Genomic DNA, 18651 nt, shown 5'->3' with positions numbered 1-18651 from the left:
AAAACTTCTCAAAGAAATTCTACAGTCACGCAGTCACACTGTACCACGTGACCAATGGATTATTATTCCAAACACATTTATTTTGTCGTATATTAAGAGTTTTTTACAATTCAAAACATAAGCACAAACAAAATGGCCATCAGAATAGTGGGTTCATGTACACAGTATCTACAAAAATTCAAATATACAATAAGTACAACAGTCGAATCAAACGACACAGGTAGTGACACACCAAAACAAATAAACATGTACTAATTCAAATAAATTGCAATTATATACAGTGCAGTAATATAACATAAAGCAAAAGGAAAAACCAGTCCTTAAAGTAATGAGACCAAGGGACAGGCGGGATTCAGATGGAGATAGATGCCTGCCTGTCTACCAAAGCCTGTGGTCAAGTCTTTCTTAGGGGTTGCACTGCTAGGGTCCGGAACACTCAAAATAGTTATATCCTAGCGGCACCCTTTGAGATTACCACAGGGTGGGAGTGTCGACGCGTTTCGAACCTAGATGTTGTAGGTTCTCTTCAGGACAGGGACTGGGGATAATGAATCTGAAAAAACATACGGAGTGGGTGTCAATTAAATATATCATAGTGCTATGACAGTCAGCTCTGACTCCAAAGGAACAAAGGGAATAATTACCTGCACAAGGCCACAAAGGTTGCCGTAGTGTGGGTAGATCGCAGAGAATATTCAAGGCTGAAAAGGACATATAAGAAGGTACTCAGCACGGTCACTAGTCAGTAACGTCTGGGACAGTTAGCACAGCATTGGGCTAGCATGGAGCCTTTAAGGAAGTGCATCATACCTGTTATTTTCACACTGATTGATTGGCCGAAAACGTGATGTCTGCGCTGTGGGGCACACTCGAGGTTGATGGGCCGCTCACATTTTGCAGCACGGGTAATGGTAGCTAAAGAAAGTGGCCACAGAAAAAATTACTAAGAATTACCTAAACGTCCATGGTTAGTGAGTGCTGTCAAACTGTCACAAGCAGGAGGCTTCCTACCTGAACACCAAGCGGACAGCGAGTGAAGCGGAACCTGATTCAGGGCGGCCAGCGGTGTCAATTTCACCGGGTTTCGCTGCAAGGAGAATATCAATATCTACGCGTTAGTCTCACGGTCCCATTACCAGAGACACTCATAGCGCAAAGGAATGCTATAAAATCTGGCAATACACTTACTCGTTCGGGAAGAATCAATCTTTCCTTTCCACGTGAACTTCAATCTATGGGTTGACAGTGGCTCGTTCTGGCATTATTTAGAACTACCGGGTCAGAGCGCTAGTGGGAGTGGCTACTCAGGGTCATATAGAAATGCTGGTCGGCTAAAACATAACATTGCAATTATTGTAAAATCTGATTGTGCTTCCTGTTACTACGGGTTGACTGTTTATTTGTCTCCTTGAATGTGTATTAGGATGCGCTCTCAAGTAATATTGCAATTGCTGAAATACCAGAATGTATTCATCTGTGATACCAATTCTGTTTTATGTGAAAAAATGCAACAGGAATTGATGTGCTTCTTTTGAAATATGTAACATTGCAATTTTTGTTACTGCGGGCGGACTGACGCCAGGTCTCAAGTTGTTAACCAGATCTGTGTAGTAAGAAGCGCTCGTGTGCAATTTTGAAACACCAACCAGCATTTCCTGTGATGTCAGCGTGGTCTTGTATGAAAAACGCGCTAGGAATTAATATTTAGCCGGGTTTCTCTGCGAGCAAGGTTTACCTAAACTACATCTACCAGCATTCTATATGACCCTGAGTAGCCACTCCCACTAGCGCTCTGACCCGGTAGTTCTAAATAATGCCAGAACGAGCCACTGTCAACCCATAGATTGAAGTTCACGTGGAAAGGAAAGATTGATTCTTCCCGAACGAGTAAGTGTATTGCCAGATTTTATAGCATTCCTTTGCGCTATGAGTGTCTCTGGTAATGGGACCGTGAGACTAACGCGTAGATATTGATATTCTCCTTGCAGCGAAACCCGGTGAAATTGACACCGCTGGCCGCCCTGAATCAGGTTCCGCTTCACTCGCTGTCCGCTTGGTGTTCAGGTAGGAAGCCTCCTGCTTGTGACAGTTTGACAGCACTCACTAACCATGGACGTTTAGGTAATTCTTAGTAATTTTTTCTGTGGCCACTTTCTTTAGCTACCATTACCCGTGCTGCAAAATGTGAGCGGCCCATCAACCTCGAGTGTGCCCCACAGCGCAGACATCACGTTTTCGGCCAATCAATCAGTGTGAAAATAACAGGTATGATGCACTTCCTTAAAGGCTCCATGCTAGCCCAATGCTGTGCTAACTGTCCCAGACGTTACTGACTAGTGACCGTGCTGAGTACCTTCTTATATGTCCTTTTCAGCCTTGAATATTCTCTGCGATCTACCCACACTACGGCAACCTTTGTGGCCTTGTGCAGGTAATTATTCCCTTTGTTCCTTTGGAGTCAGAGCTGACTGTCATAGCACTATGATATATTTAATTGACACCCACTCCGTATGTTTTTTCAGATTCATTATCCCCAGTCCCTGTCCTGAAGAGAACCTACAACATCTAGGTTCCAAACGCGTCGACACTCCCACCCTGTGGTAATCTCAAAGGGTGCCGCTAGGATATAACTATTTTGAGTGTTCCGGACCCTAGCAGTGCAACCCCTAAGAAAGACTTGACCACAGGCTTTGGTAGACAGGCAGGCATCTATCTCCATCTGAATCCCACCTGTCCCTTGGTCTCATTACTTTAAGGACTGGTTTTTCCTTTTGCTTTATGTTATATTACTGCACTGTATATAATTGCAATTTATTTGAATTAGTACATGTTTATTTGTTTTGGTGTGTCACTACCTGTGTCGTTTGATTCGACTGTTGTAAATATTGTATATTTGAATTTTTGTAGATACTGTGTACATGAACCCACTATTCTGATGGCCATTTTGTTTGTGCTTATGTTTTGAATTGTAAAAAACTCTTAAAATACGACAAAATAAATGTGTTTGGAATAATAATCCATTGGTCACGTGGTACAGTGTGACTGCGTGACTGTAGAATTTCTTTGAGAAGTTTTCCTGTCCAGTCAACTTCTTCTGTTTTTCTTATTTACAAGGCAGCATTAATCCATGTTAAGTGGCTTAACACTGACTTGTAAATAAGGCAAGGCCCTTATAGCATCACAGCGTCACTGACAATTACGCTGAGGTGGCGATAGGGGCTTGTAAATATGCCCTTATGTTTTGTATAGTTTTCAATAATTTCATTGTTGTTCAATTGAATATACTGTTCACTAAAGACTTTCCATTGGATCCAGGAAATGAAATTCTCCCACAATTCTCTTGTTCGGTGATCACAGCCAATACCAGCATAGCTCTCTATGATGAATGCAACGAATCCCAGTGCAGCTTTACACCAACTAACCTATAGCAGCGCGGCACACTGTGATGTCAACCTTGCTCCTTGCTGCAGCTCACCCTCCTTTACAATTTTCTCTCAAGTGCATTTCCTAAGCAATTCACACAACAAATGCAAACATTTCCAACAACTGAGAACCTGATTTAGGTCTTGGCGGGACAACCAATGTCCCTCTGGTGCAGCGGTTTTAAGTACTCCGTTGAATTGATGGTATTCTGGCAGCCATATTTAGATGTGTGCTGGCTGAACCAGCTCCGCAGCAGTCTCCCCTGCTGGCTAACAGTACTCCATTGCCATCAGGCCGGCGGTATTGTGCCAAGCCAATTTATAGGTACCTGTTGTGCTGGCGGTGTCCTAGCAGTAGTTTTCTGAAGGAGTGAGTCCCTGGTGTAGTGGAGACTGGTAAGTACTACTTATTAATGTGTCAATACACATATGTGTCTTGTTTGCATCCAAAACCTATGTAGCCAATGTGTTATGACACTTTGTGTTACATATTGCATCCCACACACACAACATACAAACTATTGAATGCATACCCACAGGTACCGCAAGCACAACACCCACAACCATAACACAATTATTTTTTTAAGTGCCAATACAGGTGTGTTCATCTTGCCTTGATTAGTATGAAATTTAATACTACTGTATTACACCTAAGAAAAATATTACATGCAAGAGCAAAGCAAAAGATACACTGGGCTCCAACAATTGTCAAAACACGTATCATTATATGACAATTGTACAAGTAGCTTACTTCAAATCCCAGTGACAATGGAGTCATTTGGCATCGTGGTAGAGGCGGAGCAGCAAAGGAGGGACCTGGATGATAGGGTACAAGATGGAAACAGAAGCGGAAAACAGGGAAAAAGGGAGATTTTTACCTCTTTTCCTTCAATTCCGCCAACTCAAAGTAGGAGGTATTCCCGCCACAGTTGCCTCGATGGAAAGGCACATTGTAATTAGCTCAGCAAAATCTTTAGCTGGGCTCCTGCTGCAAGCCATTTCTGCTGATGGCGCATGGACCCATGGACCCGCCAACATCTAAATAGGGCGAGTAGACCACTAAGTCGGCGGGCGGTGAATCCATCAAAAAAGTGAAGGCAGGACCTTTACCGCCAAGATCTAAATCAGGCCTTAAGTCTGTTGCCTCCACTAATGAAACTAAAGATTTCCATACACCCAAGGATATTTGGAACAATGTCTTCCGACCTTTTTTAGCATGCATTTTTAACGAAACCTCAACCAGCGGGGTCTCACTTCAGATTGATACAGAACATCCCCATGTATTGAGACCAACTATTCAATTTTAAAAAAATCATTTGTATTGAATTTTATCAGCTTCACATATACAGGAACATGGTAACAGGATTAATTAATCTAATGCATTGTTGGTATACCCATCATGTGACTTAGACTTGCATTATGACGCAATATCATCAACTGGAATCATTGGTTCGGCTTTTTACAAACATTAAAACAGTAAATAACAACAGGTCGTGCAGTGGCAGCAACATGAGCATTTCCTCTGATTACTTGTGTTATCCATATCTATCTCAGACATATGAAACGCTCCCATTACAGTGGCAGCGTAGAAGTTAAGAGAGGCATACATCTCAGTTGTCAGATTTACATATCCAAAACTTGCAACAGCCAAGGCATAGGGGGGAGCCTGGGGTGCGAACTGGAGGAAAGTTGACAACTGATCTTAGGGCGGGGGGAAAGAAAGAAAAATAAGAGGGGGAGGAGCTATATAATGCTGAGATACCAGGATCTGTGACTAAATGTAGGCATGAGCATAGGCTTATCTATTTAGCTCTTCCTTATAAGTTTGTAAGTCAAATAACAACACCTCCCAGACTGCTGCAATGGGGTACTTGGGTAGTCAGCAAGCCTCCTCTCGTCTCAAAGCCACAACCTCTGCCTTTCGCCACTTTAGTGTTGCTGCACACAGGGGACTATGCTTGGTAATGTTTGAGCCTTCCAGTGCATTGCAATAAGTCTGTGGGCTGTGAGCAGTTCTAAGTATATGGAACAATTTGTAGCTTTCGCTGTTTACGAGCACTCATATAGTCCCAATAATGCACCCTCCATCTAGCACACATTTGTCTAACCGGTCACCTCTGGTAATGCAGTGGAGACACCTCCCCGCAAGGCCACCGCCTCCGGGCAGCTATAGAACATATGCACCATAGCTGCTTCAACTAGATGACATCAAGGACAGTCCGAGGGCAACCCAAACATCTGGTGGAGGACCGTTGGTGTGAGATAGACCCTATGCAGGATGTTTTGCTGAATATACTGAAACGTAGCGTTTTGTGACAGTTTCCTTGGATATTTTAGTGCCCTCTCCCACCCTCTTCTTCCCTAGCTCTCTGTATATGACCTCTTCACAGCTCCTTCGAGTCACAGTCAATGGATCATGTGTGGTGTATGCTAGAAAGTGGACAAACCACATGATTAGCCGTCGACCATTGCCCATGATATAGAGTGAATGTATCAGTGGGTGCTGAGCCGCGGACAGCCTTGCCTCTTTCCTCTGCTCATTTGAAATGAGGGGGAGATACAATGGCCTATAGTAGGGGAATTAGTCTATGCAACCTACATGTGATACCTGAAGTAGCACTGGTCACAAATAAATAAACCCAGTCCACTGTATCATATGCTTTCTCCATGCCCAGTATTACCTAAGCAGCATAGGGTCACTGGACTGGAGAGGGCTCCATCATTCTATGTAAGCAACTGATGTTAAGTGTGGTAGACCTTCCCGGCACAAAACCATTCTGGTGTGGGTGTACCAGTCTTGGCATATGCCCTCATAATCGTCCTGATATAACTTTGCTCAATATTTTGTAATCTGACCCAAGCGTAGATAATGGGCGGTATGAGGGTAGTTCCACAGGGTCTTTATCTGGCTTTGGGAGGGATACCAGTAAGGAATCCTGAAGTGTTTGCAGGAGTCAGTCTACTAGCATGGCCGATTGATACAGTTCCAGGAATTTGGGAGCCAGCAGGCGTTTGTATGCCTTATGGAATTCAATTGGAAAACCATCCAACCCTGGAGTCTTATTAGTCGCTGTGCCCCATATGGAATACCGGATTTCTTCCAAATCAATGGGTGTGTTGAACTCAACTCTATTCAAAGATTCAATGGAGGTCAGTGTGAACGAATTAAGGAAGTGCTGTATGTAAGCCTGAGGATCAATGAAATGAGGATAACATAGGGCTTGGTAGTGTGTGGTAAATGCCCTGTGTATGTCTACCTGTTTGGTGACTAAATGCAGTGAGGATATCTTGATCATAGTGACGGGTGTGGCTGGCATGGTGCTGCACAGAAGCCATGCCACTAGTTAGCCTGACGTGTTCCCCTCTGCATGCATTTTTGCTTGGTATGCCCAAAAGTCTAAGCAGCGTAACTGTTCTCTCTACTGGGCATTCTTCTCCAGCGCCTCTGTTAATGTGTCTTGTTTTGCCTGGTCAGTTTGAAACGCAGTCTCTAGATCACCTAGGGATGTTTTTATGCGTATCAAGTATTTCTGCAGGTCTGTCCTGATCTCCACGATTGCGTGAATGCAATGGCCTCTGAGAACAACATTCAGAGCGTCCCAGTCTATGAATTTGGAAGAGGACGTGCCACATTTTTCATCCAGAAATTGCAACAGCGTCTCCCATATTGCATCTCGGAAAACCTGGTCTTCCAACCAGGTTGATTGTAAACTCCAAGTGTTGACTGGCGGCTAGCAGGGCTCCTCACTCTAACTGCAACAGCAGGAGGGTATGGTCAGAGAAGGTCTTTCTCAAGTACTCTGCTCCAATGGCTTGTAGTGTAGTAATCGGATTGCTAAGTATCCTGTCAAGTCTCACATGCAGGTCGTGCAATGATGAGTAATAGGAATACTCTCTAGTGTCTGGGTGGAGGGATCTTATAAAAATGTAAGGAGATACCCTCAAATCCAGTCAGGGACAGGGTGCATACTTAGAAAAAATACACCAAAGTCCCTCAAACAAGCTACGTATCAGAGAATCACTGATACACTACTCCTGCATGCCACAGTAACACTATGGGTGGTAAGGAGCTACTTTAGTTCAAAACAAGGTATAGCAGTAACGTCATAAGAGCTCTGGTTACACGATACACAATGGAAATGTGAGTTAAAAATTATGACAATTTATTCGTAAAAACAAGGTATAGCAGTATACATTTAAAATTACACAGGTATTGTATACCTGTGTAATTTTAAATGTATACTGCTATACCTTGTTTTTACGAATAAATTGTCATAATTTTTAACTCACATTTCCATTGTGTATCGTGTAACCAGAGCTCTTATGACGTTTCTTTCATTGTATGCTTTTGTTTTTACTTTTGACCCAAAGGGGACTGTTGAGTTATTGGTTTTGAATAGAACACTGTGTCTTGAACTAAAGTAGCTCCTTACCTCCCATAGTGTTACTGTGGCAGGCAGGAGTAGTGTATCAGTGATTCTCCGATACGTAGCTTGTTTGAGGAACTTTTGTGGATTTTTTCTGGGTGGAGCGATCACCAGCAGTCTAGTAGGGATCAGTGCGTAAGCCACTGGGACAGATGAGTAGCAGCTGTCACAAATGGGGAAGTTGGTAATGGTGTATAAAAACGGTCCAGCTGCAGGTCTATTACAGTTAATGACCCCCCCAAGGTTCCACAGGATTTGGGCCCATTTAGTGAGTATAGATGATAGGTGTGACAAGAAGGCTGGCTGCGCTCCGTTGGGGGCGTACAGGCCCCCTATCAGTGCAGGTCTACCATCTTTAATTGTCCTTCCACTAGTGCATAGTGGCGTTCCGGATCTATCTCCACTGCCGAATGTTGGAAGAGTATTTCAGGCCTGACCCAAAAAAGTACTCCTCAGGCAAAACCTGAGTATGTGGTGCAATAACATTGTCCCCCTCAGCACTTTTGCAGATGGACCTCTTCCCCATCCCGCTATATGTGTCTCTTGCAACAGCACAATCTGAGTGCCTCTCCATTTAATACATTGTTGTAATGTATGCCTCTTAGGCGTTGTGCCCATAACCCAGACATTCTCTGGTATTATACTAATTCTAGCCATTCTGCTGTTAATAGGGCGGGCACAGAGGGGCAAGTATTAAACCGTATGGCCGCTCTTGTATACCTCAGCACAAGGAATACACGCTGTTTAGGATAAAATGTGCACTACATGACTCTGTAAACTGTAGAACTATAACCCTCAACTCCCCGGCCCGGGCGGCCCCAGAACTCGTGGTCGTCCAAACAGTTAATAAACTTTCCCATAGTTGGGGTGCTCCTAAATGTGTGCTAGTATGCCCTGTTCCCCGACCAGGAGCATAGCCGGGGATTGCCAGAATGTCAATAGTCCATCCTCATCTGGACAGACTGCAAGTTTCACTATTAGCGTGTCTATTCGGGAGACCCATTTTTCTCAGTTAATGTCTAAAAAGAAAGTAATGAACTCAAAGGCTGTCCCTCTGGAATGGACCATACATGTATCCGGGACCTCTCACAAGACAGACTTCCTCTGCTGTCTGTGGTGTCACATTCGGGATTATCACTGAAGACATGCTACTTATGGACTGGCTGGATTCATGTCTGACGCACCTTAGTCTTGAGTTTGAGGTGGTGGTGAACACCAATCAAAAACGTCTTCAGACCCTCTAGATTCCCCCAAAATGTCTGCCTCCAGCGCAAGTTCCCTGGGGTCAGAGAACTCACATTCCACCGGGTGTTGGCATAGCTCTGGAAAAAAGGGACTTAAAATATGCTCTACAACAATTGAATCACACAGTCCCACACAGGTGTTAACCAAGCTACTCTTCACCTCACCATCCAGTGCCTTGCAAAAGTACTCCACATCACCCTCCTGAGACTGGTTAAACAGAGTCTGACTGTTTCCGTCATTCAACCCACACTCTTTTGGGTGGTATCCATACTCACATACCAGGGCTTCTACCATGGGGAACCTTTCTCCCTGTACCTCTCAGTCCAGTCAGTAGAGTGTCCCTCCCACCACTAGGAATATGTTCCCCTGTGCCAGTTACCCAATCCAACTTAGGGACACTACGCACCACTGGAGCTACCTCCGAAACCTGAACCCCTTGGTATATGTCAATCCCCTCCTTCAAGACAGGCATCTCATCTCTTGGTCTGAGTACTTCTCCCTCAGCACTAAATATCACATATTTTGCTGCCACCATATGAGCTGGACCCACATGGCTTCCACCTCCAGCCCAGCCAAGTACACTTCATGAACTACACACTATTCCTTTTCTTGGGCAAAGGCCCACTTGGCCTCAGCCCTCTTGAGTTCCCGGTCGAACTCTCTCAGCCTCCGCTCAACAGCTAGAAGGCATTTGTCTTTCTCTATTTCTCCCTCACTGTCAGAGAAGTCCTAATCCTCAGACTCATCTGTTAGTGGTGCTTCCCAGAATCTCATCTCATAAAATGGTAGGTTTGCCTCAAGATCCCTCCTTGTGGATCATCTCTACAGGCAACCCCCTCTCCTTGCAAAATACTTTTATCTCCTTCATTGTGTAGATATTCAGGTGCCAAAAGTTGATCCCCACTTTGTCATGATTTCACAGGTGCAACAACTAACCAGAGTCTAAGTATCAAACATACATCCAGGAGGACAACAGAAAAAAACAGTAAGTGCTTGTGTAATGGTCTGTACTATGCCAGTAGTGTACACCAATTACTGAGGGTCAAGTACAAACACAAGTTCAATCCTCACCACTGACCACCAATGTTAGAATTTGGAGTCGCTAATTGACAGGGGTAGGTACCTTTGTCCATAGAGGGACCTTTGCACCTTTGCTTCTATATAGTGTAAAGGAGATACACACTTTAGATAACACCTGCTCACCCCCCTTTGAGCTTGGCTTGTGCAGACAGGCTTAACCTAAAGGCAATTTGTAAAGTAATTGTACTCAAAACACACAATAATACAGTGAAAACACCACAAATGGACATCACAGTTGTTTAGCAAAGCTATATCGAAACCAAACATGACCAAAATGACAAAATCTGACATACAGGTAGTAAAATATGATTTCAGAACATTTATTACAGAAATAGAACTTATAGCAAACAAATAGCTCCACCGGGGGATATTACTACGCTGTGACAGGTAATAATCCAAAGTATAGAGCCAGCCGAGCGGTGCACGGCGTCGGGCACGGAGTTACACAGACCCCCAAACAACAGTACCTTGGAACAAAGTCTTTGGACGATGCACGGCATTGTGAAGATGAGGTATCGGTGCTGAGGTCGAAGCCAGCTCCCTGGCTGCCACAGGGGAGGTGAGGTGACATGCCCACGAGGAGGAGACGTGTTGCGTTCAGGACAGGGGAATTCGGTTGCAACAGTGGAGAGGCATCAGTTCTGGTGAGGTGATGCAAAGTTAGAGACTCATGGAGTCACGCTCGGCGGTTATCAACTCCGTGATAATGGGACGCAGACACTGGCGGGACAGTGTTGGTGCGAGGGCTGGCATCAGGAAGGCCGATAACTGTAGGTGTCAGCAGGCATCGAAGGGTGTCGGAGCTGCGGTGCAGGTGGGGTGGTGAATATTGCACTTCATGAGCGGTGCCCCTGGCCTCGTTGCAGGTTGCAGCATCGCGGTGGCATTGCTGATGGCGTCGGAGAGTGTTTTCTTGCTTCTCTTAGGTTTCTTCCTGCCCCCAACAGCAGGAACAACCTCCGGAGGCCCAATACTGGAACAGGCACCTCCTTGCAGGTCAGAACTCCCAGCAATGGAGTTCAAGGGAGCTGGTGGTGAAGTTGTTGTGTCCCTGAGACTTCAGAACAGGAGATCAGCACGCACAAAACCTTCAAGCAGCTTTCTCAGCAAAGTTCCAGTCTTTGTACTTTCCTTGGCAGAAGCAGCAACTGCAGGTCAACCCTGCACAGCACACAGCAAAGGTTCCTCTTGAGTCCAGAAATGATTTAAAGTTCTGGGGTTTAAGGTCCACCACGTACACCCGGTTTTGTCTTTGTTCTTCTTTGTGCCAGGGTCTTTGAGCGCAGTCCAAATCAGTTCTGTCCCCACTGGTGCAGTATGACCACAGGGGGTGAAGACAGCGTTGTGCAAGGGAGAACAAGGAAAACGTGCACCCAATGCACATCTCCAGCCCCAGTCACTCCAAAACCTGAGTGAATCCACAAACAGAAAGAGGCACATAGAATGGTTTAACAAACAAGAAAATGCATACTTTCTAAAAGTGCAACTGCAACAAATGATTTACGGAATGCTGAATGATTCAAACATTCTCCCCCAGTCAAAAGATCTGGGTTAAATCCATCGTTCTTTTGCCCACTTCGCCACCCCAGTTTGGACCCTAACTTATGCAAATCAGTCTTGACCCTGTGCCTCATGGGTAGAGTCCAGAGCAAACTGCCAAGCCAGGTCTTCCCTGGACTGGAAACAAGCATTCTGTGACCAATTTCAGGGTATGTCACCCTTCATCAGCTAGGCTAGCTTGAATCCAGTGGCACAGTGAGCAAGGGATCCATGTCTGGGCATACCCGTACCACTTTGGGTGAAAAGTGTAACCAACAAATGATGGACGGAATGCTGAATACCCGTCCCACTTAGGGCGAAAAGTGTAACTGCAACAAATGATGGACGGAATGCTGAATGATTCAAACATTCTCCCCCAGTCGAAAGATCTGGTTTAAATCCATTGTTCTTTTCCCACTACACCACTCCAGTTTGGACCCAGCCATATGCAAATCAGTCTTGACCCTGTGACTCATGGGAACAGTCCAGACCGAACTGCCAAGACAGGTCCTCCCTGAACTGGAAACAAGCATTCTTGGACCAGTTTCAAGGTATGTCACCCTTCATCAGCCAGGCTAGCTTGAATCCAGTGGCACAGTGAGCAAAGGACCCATGTCTGGGCATACCCGTCCAACTTAGGGTGAAAAGTGTAACCAACAAATGATGGAGGGAATGCTGAATGATTCAAACATTTTCCCCCAATCAAAAGATCTGGGTTAAATCCATCATTCTTTTGCCCACTGCACCACCCCAGTTTGAACCCTTGCACCCAATGCACATTCCCAGCCCCAGTCACTTCGAAACCTGACAGTCAATCCACAAACAGGCAGAGCCACATAGACTGGTTAAACAAACAAGAAAATGCCCACTTTCTAAAAGTGGCATTTTCAAACACGCAATTTAAAAACCTCATTTACTAAAAGATGTGTTATTAAATTCTGAGTTCAGAGAGCCTAAACTTTATTCCTTTATCTTGTCCTAATGGGAAGTTACACTTGTAAGATGTTACAAAGTATCTCCTATGTTAGCCTATGGGGAAGATAGCCTTTCAATAGTGAAAAATGAAATAGGCATATTTCACTATTAGAACATGTAAAACACACCAGTACATGTCTAAACGTTTACATACACCGCACCCTTCCCATGGGGGCACCTTGGGACGACCTCAGGGGTGCCTTACATGTAAGAAAAGGGAAGGTTAGGGCCTGACAAGTGGGTGTACTTGCCAGGTCGCGATGGCAGTTTAAAACTTTGTGCAGACACTGTAGTGGCAGGTCTGAGATACCTCTTCAGGGCTACTCATGAGGGTGGCACAATCAGTGCTTCAGGGGATTCATAATGGTGTTACTCCGCCCAATCCAAGGCATCTGGTAGCTCAGTGAAAAAAGAGCTTGTGTTTCTGACCATGACTTTAAGTTTTGCTCGGAAGACCAGTGATTAGTGCAGTTCAGCCTGTCACAGTCGGTGCTTTACACCCAGGAAGGAAACCCTGCAGCGCTGCACTGATAGTGTGTAATTTGGAAAGATGAATACTCAAGCATTTTCGTAGTGAAGCGGCACAGTTGTCTGGGTCGGCCTCAGTAGAGCCTCCTTGTCCCTGTAGTTCATAAGGTGGGCCACCACAGGCCGGGGGCCCATCGTTGGCGGACACTGCACCGGAACTCTATGAGCGCGTTCCACTAGGAAGTAATGGGACAGCTTGTCTGGAGCCACTACTTGCACCAACCAGGTTTTGAAGAATTTCACTGGATCTGCACCCTCAGCCTCTTCTGCGAAGCCCCCTATGTGGAGATTGTTTCGGCACGAATGTCACTCCGAGTTTGCCGTCCACCTCAGACCTGAAACTCCTGTCTTCTTCGTGATCAAGCAAAAACATACCCTCCTTTGGCAGCCTATGCTCTCTCTTCCATGGAGTGGGATGCATGGCTGTTTCTTACCGCCTTACTTCAAAACAGGACTCAATGGGTTTGTTCCCTGTGGCATGAAAAGTCCATCTCTTTGTCAGCTGGTGTTTGATAAGAGACACCTATGCTCTGAGAGGAGATTTGCAAACAGAAGGCAGAGATAACTTGCCATTTAATTGTCAATATCTGTGTCCATTGACTATCTGTCAGAACACACTGTTATTAATTCTGAATCCAGTAGAAGTGCTGAACTTTTTCATGCTTCTCCGTATCCACAGCCAAACATACTCAATTGGAATATATTGCTTAGGAGTAGATCCGGGGAAAGAGGAATGGAATAAGAGAGAAAGCAGGGATACTGGAAATTTCCTCGAATATCTTCAGTACCTAGCAACTGTACTGAATGGCCTAACACTTTCTATCACAAATGGAATGCCTTCTGTGATATACCTTCAGAATAAACATAAATATTATCTGTGGAGTCCATGTAAATTGAATCTATGTCACAATCTCACTCCTTTTCTGACAAAAGTATCTGCCTTCCATTTTTTGAGTACATTGTCGCTAGTTCTGATTTATATTTAAGGTTGATTTCTCAAGTTTTGACAAAACAAACAATCATCAGAATTATATAGCTCACATTGAAAAGACTTCCTTAACACACACACCACTACTTTAAAAACAATACATGCATTCTGATTATTTCAATAATTTTTTTTTTAGAATCCAACAGTTTTATTGTACGGTAAAAAGCATTGAACACAGCCCAGCTGCCTACATCGACTCGCCGGCAGGGCGGATGCACATAACGGTTATACACAGCGTTCGGGTCTACATCCCGGAGGACGACCCCGCGCAGTTGAAGAGTCACCACCACCGTACTGGAAACATGTGGACCGTTTTTAGAAAGGAGAAAACGAAAAAATCACAATAACCACCCCCGCCTCCCTACCACTCCCTCCGCCCCCGCATCCCCCACCCACCCCTCCGTATCAGCTCAATCACATTGTGTCAGCCTCTCAAGGTCCAGTCACTCCTCGTGGAATTACTACCGACAAACATCTCAGGTGCATGCTAAGGCCTTTACAGGGTCCAAAGGGATTAGCTGTAATATTTGCAGATATTTCGGACACGTCACTTCCCTCAGATCTTTTGTCCAATTTAGAAGAGCACCGCTTTATAAATCAATCCAATCCAAATGGAAATACTGGATAACTCTCTTATTGTCTTTGTATACAGACTCTGAGTCTTGTTTAATATTCCATTTTGGGAAAAGAAAAGCCAGCCAACGCGTTTCGTTCTGAAAACAGAACTTCTTCAGGGCTTAGGATACGAGTTTGTCCTGTTCTGGGGAGTATATATATTTTCCGTGTTTCACAGTCCCAAACGATATGTGTTGAACCGGTAATTACCTAAAGTGCTGATCACGATGAATCAACCACACGGCGTTCCGCAGTTTCGGAAAACCGCCGTCCCTGCTTGGATAGCAGGGATGGCGGTTTTCCAAAACTGCAGAACGCCGTGTGGTTGATTCATCATGATCAGCACTTTAGGTAATTACCGGTTCGACACATATCGTTTGGGACCGTGAAACACGGAAAATATATATACTCCCCAGAACAGGACAAACTTGTATCCTAAGCCCTGAAGAAGTTCTGTTTTCAGAACGAAACGCGTTTTTTTTGTGGATTTTTTTGTGTTTTTTTTTTGTTGGCTGGCTTTTCTTTTCCCAAAATGGAATATTAAACAAGCATTGAAAATTTACATCAAGACTCAGTGTCTGTATACAAAGACAATAAGAGAGTTATCCAGTATTTCTATTTGGATTGGATTGATTTATAAAGCGGTGCTCTTCTAAATTGGACAAAAAATTGCCATTTTACCCCAGGTTTGGGTGATGCTCTCAGGACAGGGGGCATTTAGAAATAGCACGCTATAGGTTGAAGACTAATTTGATTGGTATACATAGGATTGGTGCCTTGCTCTTTGCTGATAGGTCCACTGTCCAAGGTGTTGTTGTACAAATACTTCCCTCAGATCCTTAGACAAAAGCTGCACAAACGGTTCCCAGAGGGTCGCAGAAGCAGCACCTTTCCCATCCATTCCCAAGGACAGAGGCTCCATAGCAAGGGTGTGCCAAAGCCGCTGGAACCAGTCACGCCGGTCAAGAAGCACTGGCGAGCCCCATTGTGCTAGAATAACTTGCCACGCAGCTAGAAGAGCCAAAGCTATCTGTTTACCTCTCAGTGACCGTAAGGGGAAGAATTTAGGATGGGGGAGTCCTAGTAAAACATGCTCGGGTAATCTGAGCAATGTAATCTGAAAAGCAGCATCTGGTTCATCAAGAACTGTCGCCCAATAGCGTTCCAGCTTCGGGCATCGCCACAGCAGATGAAGCAGGGTCCCTGACATCCCACACCCCCTCCAGCAGAGGCCCTACTTCGCTTTGTCCCAAGCCTGCACGCGCACGGTGTATAATACCAATAGCTGACTGTTTTATAGGCGGACTCAGTCCCTGTGGTGTTAGAGGTCGTGTGGTGTGCACAATAGAACACATGCTCCCATTCTTTGGCCGTCAGGGGGCGCCCCAATTCCGTTTCCCATCGAACCTGCGCCCTCGTGCGTTGTTTTCTGGGATTGCGCACAATCATTGCGTAGAGTTGCGAGATAAGACTGCGATCATCTATTTTACAAACCAGCCATCGCTCGAAGGTCGTGAGTGGCCGAGACATAAGGGCCACATGCGCCTGGCGGGTTACCCAATGTGCCACCTGTGCATGATAGAACTCATCCTTTGGACCCAGCGTAAAGTAATCTGTTCTCAGAGTCGAAAATGGGATCAGGCCTTCCAGATCGAAGAGCATACCCACCCGTTTGCACCCCTTCTCCCGCCAACGATGGAAAACTGACGAAGAGCATCCTGGGGGGAAGTCAGGATTGTCTACGATTGGCGTCATTGGTGAGGGAAAAGTGGTCCAACCCTTACGAAAAGCTAGCTGATCCCATGCTTTGAGAGTCGGGGACGTAACCGGTAAGGAGTAAAGCCCCCATGCCCTACTTTTACGCGGGAGCCAGAGTTCTCTCCAGAGGTTACAGCCGGCCACCGTCTGGTCCATAAATAACCAATGCTTACTGGACATGGGTCTGTTCCATTCCACCACGTACCGAAGACAAGTTGCCTGGAAGTAGGCGGAAAGAAGGGGAAAACCCAGACCGCCAGATGCTTTCGGGGAAGTAGTAGCCGAAAAAGCAAAGCGAGGTCTCCTATTATCCCACAGGAATCTGTTCAGAAGAGTTTGCAATCGTCGCAGCATGCCTGGCGGAGGTGAAAGGGGCAACATCTGGAAGAGATAGAGTACCCGGGGGAGCACTGTCATTTTGATCGCGGCAAGTCGACCAAACCAGGACAGTTTAAGAAGTAACCACTCGGCCAGGGACTTAGCAACCTGCTCCGCCAGCCCAAAATAGTTTTGCGAGAGGGTCGTGGGCAGCGTTGGGGCTAGATGAATACCCAGGTAAGTGATGGACGAACGCACCCACTGAAAGTCAAAATCACACCGCAGGTCGACTACATCAAGGTCCGGAATGGAGACATTAAGGATTTGCGACTTAGCAAAGTTGACCTTGAACCCTGCCGCCTTATGAAAGACCCGAAGCTCAGTGGACAAGCACTGCAAGGACGTGTGGGGGTCAGTCAGAGCCAAAATGACGTCATCCGCATAAAAACTGATTTTATGGGTGTCGGCCCCAAAGCGAACCCCCGAAATACAGGCATGGGCTCGACTCGCTGGGCAAAGGGCTCCATGTAGAGCGCAAAAAGCAGCGGCGAGAGCGGATACCCCTGACGCGTCCCTCTAGCGATGGAAAAGGGCGCAGATTTACAGCCGTTAACTCTCACCACCGCCTTAGGCTCCACATAGAGGCATCGGATCCAGCGTAAAAAGTTGGCTCCCACGCCAAAGGCTTGCAATATCTCAGACATGTAGTCCCAGTCCACGCGATCAAAATCTTTCTCCGCGTCTATGGAGAGCAGAAAAGCCTGGGTCTTGGAGCGGTGAATCAAGTCCAGTAAGTGGAGCAGTCTCTTAGTATTGTCTCCTCCCTGTTTGGTCGGTATAAATCCCGCCTGGTCGGGTTCGATCACCCCATCCATTAAACGGCTAAGCCTCGCCGCCAGCACACCTGCAAACAGCTTAGCATCAATGTTGAGGAGCGATATCGGCCTGTACGAGCCACACTCGTCGGTTCCTTCCCAGGCTTGAGGATCACCGTGATGGCCGCCTCAGTCATGGAAGGGGTGACCACCCCGGTATTAAGTAAGGAATTAAAAAGACGGGTCAAAAAGTGGGCCAACTCCCTGCAAATTTTTTTATAGAATATGGCCGAGTACCCGTCCGGTCCAGGGGATTTAGCCAGCTTGAGTCTGGAGATGGCTGAAATGACCTCCTCAATACGGATCGCCGAGTCCAGCATTTCAATCGACTCGGGGAGGAAGGGAGTGATGTGAGCAGATTCCAAGTATTCGGCTATGGACTCCTGCGTGGACCCCTCCCTTGTGTATAGAGTTTGGTAAAAATGGTGAAAGGTGTCGAGGATGACCACGTCAGTGTTGTGTGGCGTCGCACTACTGTCTTTGATTTCCGCTATGGCATTGGACTGTACCCGCGCTCGCAGCCTATGCACCAGCATTCTACCCCCTTTATCCCCACAGATGTAGAATTTATGGCGCAGTCGCAGCAAAGCATAAGCCGCCCTGTCAAGGTCGAGATGCTTGAGCATACGCCTCTTCGTTTCCAGTTCTCTCCACACCCTTGGGGCCCCCGTTCTCTTGTGGATAGTTTCCAAGCCGCATACATCCTCCTCTAGCTCCGCGCGCTTTTCCTTACGCAGTTTAGCGTAAGTGCCCGCTAGCGCAATAAACTCACCTCTAACCACTAGCTTCAGGGCCTCCCAGGTTGATGCCAAGGACGTGTCTTGCACCGGATTTTCAGCAAAATAGTGTGTGATAGTGTCTCGAATCTTAGTTACTACGTC

At 45.9% G+C, this 18651-nt stretch overlaps 1 long non-coding RNA gene across 1 annotated transcript; it reads right to left on the bottom strand.

Moving 5' to 3' along the window:
* Positions 1–350: 350 nt before the first annotated feature.
* LOC144773892 (uncharacterized) lies at positions 351–1756 on the bottom strand. Its single transcript, XR_013600070.1, has 5 exons — positions 1751–1756; positions 1012–1087; positions 811–915; positions 645–701; positions 351–553 (listed from the first exon to the last, which is right to left on the bottom strand). It is a non-coding gene; the product is annotated as an uncharacterized LOC144773892 (long non-coding RNA).
* Positions 1757–18651: the final 16895 nt, after the last annotated feature.

Source organism: Lissotriton helveticus, chromosome 8 (genome assembly GCF_964261635.1).
Source record: "Lissotriton helveticus chromosome 8, aLisHel1.1, whole genome shotgun sequence".
NCBI classification, from domain to species: Eukaryota; Metazoa; Chordata; class Amphibia; order Caudata; family Salamandridae; genus Lissotriton; species Lissotriton helveticus.
The sequence above is the reverse complement of the archived record's forward strand: the minus strand, read 5'-3'. Positions and strand labels throughout refer to the sequence as shown.